This window comes from Somniosus microcephalus, chromosome 28 (genome assembly GCF_052327205.1).
Source record: "Somniosus microcephalus isolate GS21.2 chromosome 28, FLI_Smic_1.0, whole genome shotgun sequence".
In the NCBI taxonomy this organism is placed as follows: Eukaryota; Metazoa; Chordata; class Chondrichthyes; order Squaliformes; family Somniosidae; genus Somniosus; species Somniosus microcephalus.
The window spans coordinates 4,138,271-4,150,525 of record NC_141014.1 but is presented as its reverse complement, the minus strand read 5'-3'; the positions used below and the strand labels follow the sequence as shown (position 1 = coordinate 4,150,525).

General features: G+C 49.4%; 1 protein-coding gene across 1 annotated transcript in view; it reads right to left on the bottom strand.

The window, feature by feature from the left end:
* sgsm3 (small G protein signaling modulator 3) overlaps window positions 1–12,255 on the bottom strand; it is a 210,122-nt gene that overhangs the window by 10,804 nt on the left and 187,063 nt on the right. The gene's annotated exons all lie outside the window — the stretch shown is intronic.

The following is a 12,255-nucleotide window of genomic DNA, read 5'->3' as shown; positions in this document are numbered from 1 at the left end:
TGGGTGGGGGGGGGGGGGGGGAAGAAAAGAATATCGGACGGGTCGGGGGTCGGGTAGGGTGGGTGGAAGAAAAGAATATCGGACGGGCCGCGGTTCGGTTCGGGTCGGGGGGAGAAAAGAATATCGGACGGGCCGCTGTATTGTTGGGTTCACTCTCCCGGTACCTCCTTCACACTGCCCGGCTCGGCCTGCAATCTCCTACCCAGGAGGGAACTCTGTGACCCTCTGCCCCGCTCAGCGTAAGTCGTGCGCCACTCTGGTCATGTCGTGCGCATGACTTACGCTGAACGAAAAAACTTTCGGTTTTTAGAGGTTTTCGGAAGTTCGGATAAAGGATAGTCTACCTGTAGTAGGAATTCGGTGGCAAGGTGGAAGGCAGTTCTCATGCCCAACTCATAAAAAGGACTGGAGCCGCAGAACCCGAGGAATCGAAGATAAGTATCTAGTTATCTAATATTTAGGTTCTGTGTTTAGTGATCTCAGTGGTTCTTGTTAAGCTAGAATAAATAATTAGTCTTTGGTTAGTTCGCTTTAAGGAGCAAACAGAAAAATAACAGTGTAATTTAATATTGTAGCGGTACTACCGAGTGTCCCTTACCTAATTCCCTTTAACGATGTAGCCGGTGCGGGGCTTTCCTCCTTTGGGAGTGTGGGCGAACGTGATGACGCGGGTTAACGCGATGACGTCACATCGCACATCACGTGACCGTCCCAAGCGCGGGCAAACGCGATGACGTCATCACGCAAGTCACGTGACTACCCAAGCGCGGGAAGAACGTGATGACGTCATCATGCAATCCACGGGACTGCATACTCAGTCCTCGTGGCGTCTCCGTCTGGTGAAGACCTATTTTATGGCTCTCCTGTACCTAGCTCTGTAACCTGTTTGAATTCCTCTGTTCCTGCATTAAAAACCTTTTTGATTGTTCTCCTGGAGTCGAATTCGTCCAATACCTACATCGGTGACCACGAATACCGACAATTAGTGACCCAACGACATGAGGACGGGAATTCATCAATACCTACAACTGGTGACCCCGTCTCCGTGAACGTTTTTCACGGAGGAAGCGCACAGCCTGAACCCCGTCTCTGTGAACGTTTTCACAGAAGAACGGCACGACGAACAACAACCGCCGAACACCAATTCCTATAATTGGTGACCAATGACGTGAGAACGGGAGCTCATCAATACCTACAATCTACATTGGTGACCCCGGTGACCCCGTTTCTCGTGAACGTTTTTCACGAAAGCAGCGCAGCCGGACCCCGATTTTTTGTGAACGTCTTTCACGAAAGAAACACGCCTGGAAGCTACAGCCGTTTTGCTCAGCTACCGCAACACTGGGAGCAACAACCGCCCTCGTGCTTTATCCTGGTAGAAGCCCCGTTCGCCTTGTGCAACATCGATACGGCGCAGACCACGTATCTGGATACGGTCTCCGTTTCCGACAGCTCTACCGACTTTCGGAGCGTCAGCCTCTTCAACAACCCTCACAGCGCGGGTACAGCAAGTATAACACCCTCACAGCGCGGGTACAGCACGTTTACGGGCTCACAGGATCGGAGCGCGCCCCCTGCGGAGAGGCCACGAGGACTCAGTCCTCGCAAACCACCCCTCGAAACCCACGAGGACTCGCCCCTCGCAACCCACGAGGACTCACCCCTCGCAACCCACGAGGACTCGCCCCTCGCAAACCACGAGGACCCATCCCCCACCGACGCCGCACCAGCCCGTCAGCCTGCTGGTCTGTCTTTTCTACCACGCTTTTCGGCGCAACGGCAAAGCGTTGCCGCCCTCCCGGCAGTTTTTCCCCCTACCGAAATCAACAACAACTAGAAGCGTTGCCACCCTCCCGGCAGTTTTTCCCCCTACCGAAATCAACAACAACTAGAAGCGTTGCCGCCCCTCTACAGTTTTCCCTCAACAAAAGCAAACATCTACTGACACTGCGACCATCGAGGACGGGTCCAACAGGCATCCCGCGGCCGCGATCGGCCACGCGAAAATTGCTGTCATCACCGATCATTGATCAACGCAGCAACGGTTCACTCTCTTCTGTGTTACCGTAGTAGCACTACGGCACGCAACGTTCCGTGCGTTCCCGACTGCCGGAGAGTTCGCTCGCCTGTCGGCGAGTTCACCGACCTGCCCAGACCCACGTTTCTTTCCTCCTGGATCACCCGTTCGGCGTTCCTGCAGATTTCGTCAGACTGGGGACCTTTTCCCAACAATGACAGAGCCATGGTCCGCGTCTGCCCAACCTGCCAGTCGCGATGACGCGGCCAGCTGTCCCGCTTCGAACCACGGGCTACAGAGGTCACACGCTTCCACGGTCCTTCGCATGGCTGAATAAGTTTTATTCGCCATGATGCCACGGTCCTTCGCAAGGCTGGATACGTTTTATCCGCTACGACGCACGCAAGGATCCGCTCACGACCAGCACATATTTGGACCTCGCCCGCCAAGTCGAGACAGCATGACCGCCGAGACCACCGACCACCCATCGTCGTTACGCCAACCCGAGTACGACCGCCCGCCAGACCGTCAGCCACCCAGCAGTCTCCGTCTCGAGACTACAGGAGTCATTCGGACAGGCTCGTCAGACCATCTCATCGTTTGACGCCGACCGTTAAAGCGAATTCTGGGGGGGCGCATGTCGCGGTACTACTGAGTGTCCCTTTAACGATGTAGCCGGTGCGGGGCTTTCCTCCTTTGGGAGCGCGGGCGAACGCGATGACGCGGGTTAATGCGATGACGTCACGTCGCATATCACGTGACCGTCCCAAGCGCGGGCAAACGCGATGACGTCATCACGCAAGTCATGTGACAACCCAAGCGTGGGAAGAACGCGATGACGCCATCACGCAGTCCACGGGACTGCATACTCGGTCCTCGTGGCGTCTCCGTCTGGTGAAGACCTATTTTATGGCTCTCCTGTACCTAGCTCTGTAACCTGTTTGAATTCCTCTGTTCCTGCATTAAAAACCTTTTTGATTGTTCTCCTGGAGTCGAACTCGATTATTAAGTCGGAATTCGTCCAATACCTACATCGGTGACCACGAATACCTACAATATATTCAAATAATTTAGACCTAGTTAACAGCAATTATATAAATAATCACCTGAGGAGGTTTTTTTTAAAGAATGGAGGGACAGCTGCGACCCGTAGCCTGTAATTCCTGCACCATGTGTCCCAGAGGCCCACGTGTGCAGAATGTGCCTCCAGCTGCTCGACCTCATGCTGAGGGATTCTGAGCTTGAGGTGCAGCTGGATTCACTGCAGGGTATACAGGTGGCTGAGTGTTTCCTGGATCGCAGGTTCCAGGAGCTGGTCACCCCACAACTAGATAGAGTTCAGAACAGCAAAGTCGGTGGCCATCCGGAAGGATAGGAAAAGGCAGTACAGGAATCCTCTGGGAGTGTGGCACTCTCAAACCGGTATTCAGCATTGAATTCTAGTGAGGATGATGACACGTCAAAGGAGTGCAGTCCTGAGCCAGGCACCGTGAGGCAAAGGACTGCACGGGGGGTACAGCAAAGTGTAGGAACACAGTAGTAATTGTGGAATTGGATAGTCTGGGAGACAGACAGGCAGTTCTGCTACCACCGTGAGTCCCGTATGGTATGTGGCCTCCCTGGTGCCAGGGTAAGGGACATCATGGAGAGGGTGCAGAACATTCTGCGGGGGTGGGGGGAGGGGAAGAGCCAGAAGTCGTGGTCCGTGTCAGAACCAATGTCCTAGGGAGGAAGAGGGTTGAAGTCCCGCACTCAGAGTTTAAGGAGCTAGGGAGGAAGTTAAAAAGCAGGACCTCAAAGGTAGTAATCTCTGGATTACTCCCAATGCCACGTGCTAGTGAGAGTAGAAATAGGAGGATATGGCAGGCTAATTCATGGCTAGAGACATGGTGCAGGAGGGAGGGCTTCAGATTCCTGAGACATTGGGACCAGTTGTGTGGCAGGAGGGACCTGTTCAAGATGGACGGGTTGCTCCTGAACAAAGCTGGGACCAATATTCTTGCGGACAGGTTAACTAGTGCTCTGGGGGTAGGTTTAAACTAACGTGGCAGGGGGTTGGGCACGAGGATGTAATATTAAAAAGTAGAAACAAGGTACACAGAGGACTGTGAGAGACAGAGTTAGAAATAATACAGAATTAGGTGGGATCATAGAAAATATTTCCTCCTCCAGTTAGTTATCTGCTCCTTGTCCAGTTATCAGGAGGAACTGATAAAAGAGGTCTAAGGTAGATTTGGCGGGCATGTGTGTAAATGCACAAAGTGTGGTTAATAAGGTTGGTAGGAGCAAATAGCCACATGGGAATATGATGTAGGGGCGATAACTTAGATCTGGCTCAAAAAAGATGAGGATTGGATGCTTAATATTCCGGGTACAAGGTATTCAGGAAACAGAGGGAAGGAAAAAAAAAGGAGGGGTAGCATTTTTGATAAAGGAAAATATTACAGAGCTAGAAAGAGAGAATGACCTTGAGGGGTCAAAGGCAAAATCTATTTGGTTGGAGTTAAGAAATAATAAAGGAGTTATTCAGCTACTTCGTGTATTTTGTATAAGTCACCAAATAGTGGGAAGGAGATCGAAGAGCAGATTTTCAGGGAAATTACTGAGAGATGCATGAACTATAGAAAGTGATAATGAAATACTTTAACTACACCAATACAGGAAACTTTGGTTTATCCGGAGGTTAACTGTCCGGAATGCTCGAGCCACTGGCAAAAATCAGGAGCCGTTTCGTTAGGTTTTTTTTCTTTTCATTGCTTTTTTTTCCAGCAGTCAGGCTCTGCAAGGTCTCGCTGAAGCTGTTGCTAAGCTACAGAGACGCTTGCAAGGTACGGCCGACTGTTTAGAAGCTGTTGCTAAGCAACAGGGTTTGTTGCCAGATACGGAGCTCAAAATCTCCGTATATTTCAACATTAGCGCTGGTTTGTCCGGCAGTTTTGATGGGACGGCAACAGCTCGGTCCCGTCGGTGCCGGATAGCACAAAGTTTCCTGTATTGAATGGGGCAGTGATTGTGTTAAGGGCAGAGAGAGGGAGGAATTTCTTAAGTGTATTCAGGAGAACTTTCTTGATCAGTAAGTTCCCTGCCCAACGAGGAAGGTTGGCATTGCTGGATCTAGTCCAGGGAAATAAAGTGGGTCAAGTGGAGATTGTCATATTGGGGGAGCATCTCGGGAATAGGTATCATAATGTTTAGATTAGTTATGGAGAAGAACAAGGAGCAATCTAGAATAAAAATACTTAACTGGAGGAGGGCTAATTTCAGAGAATTGAGGAGATTTGGCCCGGGTAAAATGGAGTCAAAGACTGGCAGGCAGAGGTGTAACGGAGCAATGGGTGGCCTTTAAAGAGGAGATGGTTTGGGTACAGTCTAGGTACATTCGCACAAGGGGGCAAGGGAGGGAAACCAAAGCCAGAGCTCCCTGGATGATGAAGGAGTTAGAGAGTAGGATGAAGCAGAAAAAGGAGGCGTATGACAGATGTCAGTTTGATAATCAGGAGAATCAGGCTGAATATAAAAAGTACAGAGGAGAAGTGAAAAACGAAATAAGAGGCATAAAGAGGTAGTATGAGAAGCGATTGGCGGCTAACATAAAAGGGAATCCAAAGGTCTTCTTAAGGCATATTAACAGTAAAAGGGTTGTCAATAGGTATGAGGGGCAAGTTGGCTAAGGTAGATTGGGAAATAAGATTAAAAGGTATGACAAACATTGAAAGAAATATTCCAAAATTCTCAATGACTATGCACTCCACTGAGAAATAAAAACTGCATGGGTAAAGTGATCCATCCATGGCTAACGAAAGAAGTTAACAATAGTATTAAATTAAAAGAAGAGGCTCAAGTACTAGGTCCCTTGCTTTTTGTGGCATACATCAATGATTTAGGCATCAATGTAGGAGGCATGATCAAGAAATTTGCAGATGATACAAAAATTGGCCGTGTGGTTGACAGTGAGGAAGAAAACTGTAGACTGCAATTGTACAGGGCTTTGGTGAGACCATACCTGGAGTACTGTGCACAGTTCTGGTCTCCTTATTTAAGGAAGGGCATACTTGCCTTAGATCCACTAGATTGATCCCTGGGATGAGAGGGTTGTCCTATGAAGAGAGATTGAGCCGATACTCTCTGGAGTTTAGGAGAATGAGAGGTGATCTGATTGAAACATAGAAGATTCTGAAGGGGATTGACAGGGTCGATGCGGAGAGGCTGGTTCCCCTGGCTGGAGAGTCTAGAACTAGGGGGCATAGTCTCAGCATAAGGGGTCAGACGTGTAAAACTGAGATGAGGAGGAATTTCTTCACTCAGAGGGTTGTGAATCTTTGGAATTCTCTACCCCGGAGGGCTGTGGAGGCCATAGAGTACAAAAGCCAGGAAGTTAGCTAAACCTATATAAAGCACGAGTTCTATGATTCTATGGTTGGCTGATTTTCGAACAATCTCCGGCTTTTATTTCAAGCAGGTGACTTGCAGCGACTGCAGTGTGTTGTCTTTTCCCTCCTTCTTATTCCAGATTCTATCAAAATTCTTCTTTGTCTGTCACTGTTCAGTTCTGACGAAGGGCTTTGTCTGAAATAATAACCTTTCTTTTCCTGCCTCCACTTGCTGATTGACCTGTTTGCAGCATTTTGGTCTGATTGTTCTACACACTTTCAATAGTCACAATCCTGGGCGCCAACCTCCCTTAATCCCACGGATGCCCAGCCCAGAACCTGTCCCCCCCTGCCCAGAAAACCCCACTACCACCTAGACCCTTCCCCCGTCCCGACCCCGCGACCCTGCCCAGAAACCCCCCTCTCCATGAACCTTTCCCCGCCCAGCAAACCCCATCCAGACCCCGCGACCCTGCCCAGAAACCCCCCTCTCCATGAACCTTTCCCCGTCCAGACCCCACGACCCTGCCCAGAAACCCCCCTCTCCATGAACCTTTCCCCGCCCAGCAAACCCCGTCCAGAACCCGCGACCTTGCCCAGAAACCCCCCTCTCCATCAACCATTCCCCGCCCAGAACCGGCCAGGGTCAGGATAGTGTGACGAGAAGTGAGGCAAGTACGGGGATCCAGGAGGTAGTGTTGGAGGAGCCGCAGCCCTTGCACTTGTCCAACAGGTTCGAGGCTCTTACTCCCTGTGAGGATGGGAACAGGGACTGCGGGGAGGATGAGCAACCTGGCCACAGCACCGGGGAGCGGGGGGCCATTCAAGTGGGGGGTGTTAAAAGAAATGTTGTAGTGGTAGGGGATAGTATCGTTAGGGGGATAGATAGAGTTCTTTGCAGCCGAGAGCGAGAGTCCCGAAGGCTGTGTTGCCTGCCCGGTGCCAGGGTTAAGGACATCTCCTCTGGACTGGAGAGAAACTTGGAGTGGGAGGGGGAGGATCCAGTTGTCGTGGTCCATGTTGGTACCAACGACATAGATAGGACAAGGAAGGAGGTTCTGCTGAGGGAGTTTGAGCAGCTAGGGGCCAAATTAAAAAGCAGAACCACAAGGGTAATAATCTCTGGATTATTACCTGAGTCACGAGCGAATTTGGCTAGGACAAATAAAATTAGAGAGTTAAATGCGTGGCTCAAAGACTGGTGTGGGAGAAATGGGTTTTGCTTCCTGGGACACTGGCACCAGTACTGGGGCAGGAGGGAGCTGTTCCGTTGGGACAGGCTTCACTTGGCCAGTGCTGGGACTAGAGTCCTGGCGGATCATATAACTAGGGCTGTAGAGAGGGCTTTAAACTAACTAGTGGGGGGGGAGGTTCCGAGAGAGCAAATAATAAAAATGACAACAGAGAAGGTCATAGACTTAGGTAGCAGTGGGGAAATTAAAAACCAGAGCGTGTCAGGAAGGGGCAGAAGGTATGGAGTAAAAGGTAAAGTAATAAAAAGGGCAAAAGCAGGAACTAAGTGTCACAAAACATCTTTGAAAGTTCTCTATCTGAATGCACGTAGCATTCGTAACAAAATAGACGAGTTAATGGCACAAATAACTACATATGGGTATGATCTTGTGGCCATTACAGAAACATGGCTGTAGGGTGACAATGCCTGGGAATTAAACATACCAGGTTATTTAACGATCAGGAAGGACAGGCAGGAAGGAAGGGGAGGTGAGGTGGCTATGTTAATAAAGGAAGGAATCACTGTAATACAGAGAAATGATATTGGGTCAAAAGATCAGGATAATGAAAGAGTTTGGGTGGAGGTAAGGAATAATAAGGGGAAAAAAACACTAGTGGGCGTAGTCTATAGGCCTCCGAACAGTGGCAACTCTGTTGGACGGAGTATCAATCAGGAAATAGTTGAGGCTTGTAATAAGGGAACATCTATAATTATGGGGGATTTTAACTATCATATTAATTGGACAAATCAAATTCGGCAGGGCTGCCTTGAGGATGAGTTCATTGAGTGTATTAGGGATGGGTTTCTTGAGCAGTATGTAACTGAACCGACCAGGGGGCAAGCAACCTTAGATCTGGTCCTGTGTAACGAGACAGGATTAATTAAAAATGTCCTAGTAAAGGATCCCCTTGGAATGAGTGACCATAACATGGTTGAATTCCATATTCAATTAGAGGGTGAGAAGGTTGGATCTCAAACAAGCGTGCTAAGAATCACAGAAACCCCACAGTGCAGATAGAGGCCATTTCGGCCCATCGAGCCTGCACCGGCACATATCACACCCTATCCCCGTAACCCCACGTATTTAATCCCCCTAACACGAAGGGTCAATTTATCATAGCCAATCAACCTAACCCGCACATCTTTGGGCTGTGGGAGGAAACCGGAGCACCCGGAGGAAACCCACGCAAACACGGGGAGACTTGAGTAAAGGAGCTTGAATAAAGGAGACTATGAAGGTATGAGAGCGGAATTGAGTAGTGTGGATTGGGAAAAGAGATTAAAGGGTAAGACGATACATGATCAGTGGCGTACATTTAAGGAGTTATTTTACAACTTCCAAAAAAAATATATTCCACTGAGAAGAAAAGGGTGTAAAAGAAAAGACAGCCATCCGTGGCTAAGTAAAGAAATTAAGGATAGTATTTGACTAAAAACAAGGGCATATAAGGTAGCCAAATCTAGTGGGAGGATAGATTGGGAAAACTTTAAAAGACAGCAAAAAATAACAAAAAGATTGATTAAGAAAGGGAAGATAGATTACGAAAGTAATTTAGCAAAAAATATAAAAACAGATAGTAAGAGTTTTTATCTATATATATATAAAGCGGCTCTTCTGTCTGTCCCGATGTCTGTCTGTCTGTCCGTCCGTTCTCTATACGTTTGAAAGTTACAGAGCGTACCGACGCGCGCGTCGCCTCAAAAGAAAGCTTGCGATTCCGGACCGGTCTTGGCGTATTTACGTTTCGGCCGGACAAAAATCCCGCCCGCGGTATCCCAAAAACGTTCAGCGTTCCGCTCATTAGCATCTCATTAGCGACCGTGTGACGTCGAGGTCCACCAATCGGACGGCGGGTTCCTTCCGACAGTTGAGTGTCGAGTGACTCGACAATTGACCAATCCTACGCTTCGGTGACCTGACCGGTCGACCAATCGGTGCGTGTGTGGGCGGGCCTTATCCTTCTGAACCGAGGTGAGTGGCCGCCATCTTGATTTTTCACAATTTTCCCCCCCACACTTTCTGTGTGTTAGGGAATCATTTTAATGATGTGTTAGGGAATTAAATAACAAATTAATAGGGGGGGGGGGGGGGGAGAGCCTCGGGAAATCACGGGGGGGGGGGGGAAAGAGAGCCTCGGGAAATCGCGGGGGGGGGGGGGGGGGGGGGGGAGAGCCTCGGGAAATCGCGGGGGGGGGCGAGCCTCGGGAAATCGCGGGGGGCTCGCGCCGCCCGCACTGACCGCGCATGCACCGCCTGCACTGACCGCGCATGCGCCGCCCGCACTGACCGCGCATGCGCCGCCCGCCCGCCCACAGCGGCCGTCCATCAGCCGCGCGATACGCGGGGGACCTCAGCTCCGGACCTCAGGCGCTAGGCAGGGGGAGGGGCCAGAGAGAGGGACAGAGGGGAGTGGGGGAGGGGAGGGGTGGGAGGGAGGGAGAGGAGGGGAGGGGAGGGAGAGGAGGGGAGGGAGGGATAGGACAGGGAGAGGACATGACAGGGAGAGGGAGGACACACAGGGGCAGGGAGACCAAGCGCCCCAAAATTGCCCTCGCAACGCGGGGCTCCCCAGCTAGTAGTTATATAAAAAGAAAAAGGGTGGCTAAAGTAAATGTTGGTCCCTTAGAGGATGAGACCGGGAAATTAATGGTGGGAAATATGGAGATGGCAAAAACACTGAATGAATATTTCATATCAGTCTTTACAGTAGAAGACACTAAGAATATCCCAACACTGGACAAACAGGGGGCTAAAGGGGGGGGAGGAGCTAAACACGATCAAAATCACTAAGGAAGTGGTACTTGGTAAAATAATGGGACTCAAGGCAGATAAATCACCTGGACCTGATGGCTTACATCCTAGGGTCTTGAGGGAAGTGGCGGTAGGGATTGTGGATGCATTGGTAATAATTTTCCAAAACTCCCTGGACTCGGCAAAGGTCCTGGCAGACTGGAAAACTGCAAATGTAACACCCTTATTTAAAAAGGGCAGTAGACAGAAGGCTGGAAACTATAGACCGGTTAGCCTAACATCTGTGGTAGGTAAAATTTTGGAGTCCATTATTAAGGAGACCGTAACAAGACATTTGGAAAATCATAATTTAATAGGACAAAATCAGCATGGTTTTATGAAGGGGAAGTCATGTTTGACAAATTTGCTGGAGTTCTTTGAGGAAGTAACATATAGGGTAGATAAAGGGGGACCAGTGGACGTAGTGTATTTAGACTTCCAAAAGGCATTTGACAAGGTGCCACACAAAAGATTACTGCTTAAGATAAAAAATCACAGGATTGGGAGTAATATTCTGGCATGGATAGAGGATTGGCTATCTAACAGAAGGCAGAGAGTTGGGATAAATGGTTCATTCTCAGACTGGCAATCAGTAACTAGTGGTGTTCCGCAGGGGTTAGTGCTGGGTCCCCAACTCTTTACAATCTATATTAACGATATGGAGGAGTGGACCGAGTGTAACATATCAAAGTTTGCAGATGATACTAAGATGGGAGGGAAAGTAGTGAGTGAGGAGGACATAAAAAACCTGCAAGGGGACATAGACAGGCTAAGCAAGTGGGCAGAGATTTGGCAGATGGATTACAATACTGGAAAGTGTGAGGTTATGCACTTTGGCAGGAAAAATCGTAGAGCAAGTTATTATCTTAATGGCAAGAAACTGGAAAGTGCTGAAGTACAAAGGGATCTGGGGGTCCTGGTGCACGAAACTCAAAAGGTTAGTATGCAGGTGCAGCAAGTGATTAAGAAGGCCAATGGAATGTTGGCTTTCATTGCTAGGGGGATAGAATATAAAAATAGGGAGGTATTGCTTCAGTTGTACAAGGTATTGGTGAGACCGCACCTGGAATACTGCATACAGTTTTGGTGTCCATACTTAAGAAAGGACATACTTGCTCTCAAGTCAGTACAAAGAAGGTTCACTCGGTTAATCCCGGGGATGAGGGGATGGACATATGAGGAGAGGTTGAGTAGATTGGGACTCTACTCATTGGAGTTCAGAAGAATGAGAGGCGATCTTATTGAAACATATAAGATTGTGAAGGGGTTGGATCGGGTGGATGCGGGGAGGATGTTCCCGATGATGGGTGAAACTCGAACTAGGGGGCATAGTCTTAGACTAAGGGGCTGCTCTTTCAAAACTGAGATGAGGAGGAACTACTTCACTCAGAGGGTGGTAGGTCCATGGAATATGCTGCCCCAAAAAGCTGTAGAAGCTACATCATTACATAAATTTAAAATAGAAATAGACAGTTTCCTAGAAGTAAAGGGAATTAAGGGTTATGGGGAGCGGGCAGGAATTTGGACATGAGTCTAGGTTCGGATCGGTCATGGCCCTGTGGGTAGCGGAGCGGGCCCAGGGGCCGTGTAGCCTGATCCTGCTCCTATTGCGTGTGTCTAATTCTGTTAGATTCAGGAGATGGTTCTGTGATAGTGGATTGGCGGTTAGGATCAGATCAGCCATGATCTTATTGAGGGGCTCGAGGGGCCGATTGGCCTACTCCTGCTCCTATTTCTTATGTTCTTCTGTTCTTAGAACACCTCATCCAGAACCTGCCCACCTGCCAGACCCCTCCCTGCCCAGGAACACCCCCAGTACTCACTCTGATCACCTCCCCCTCCC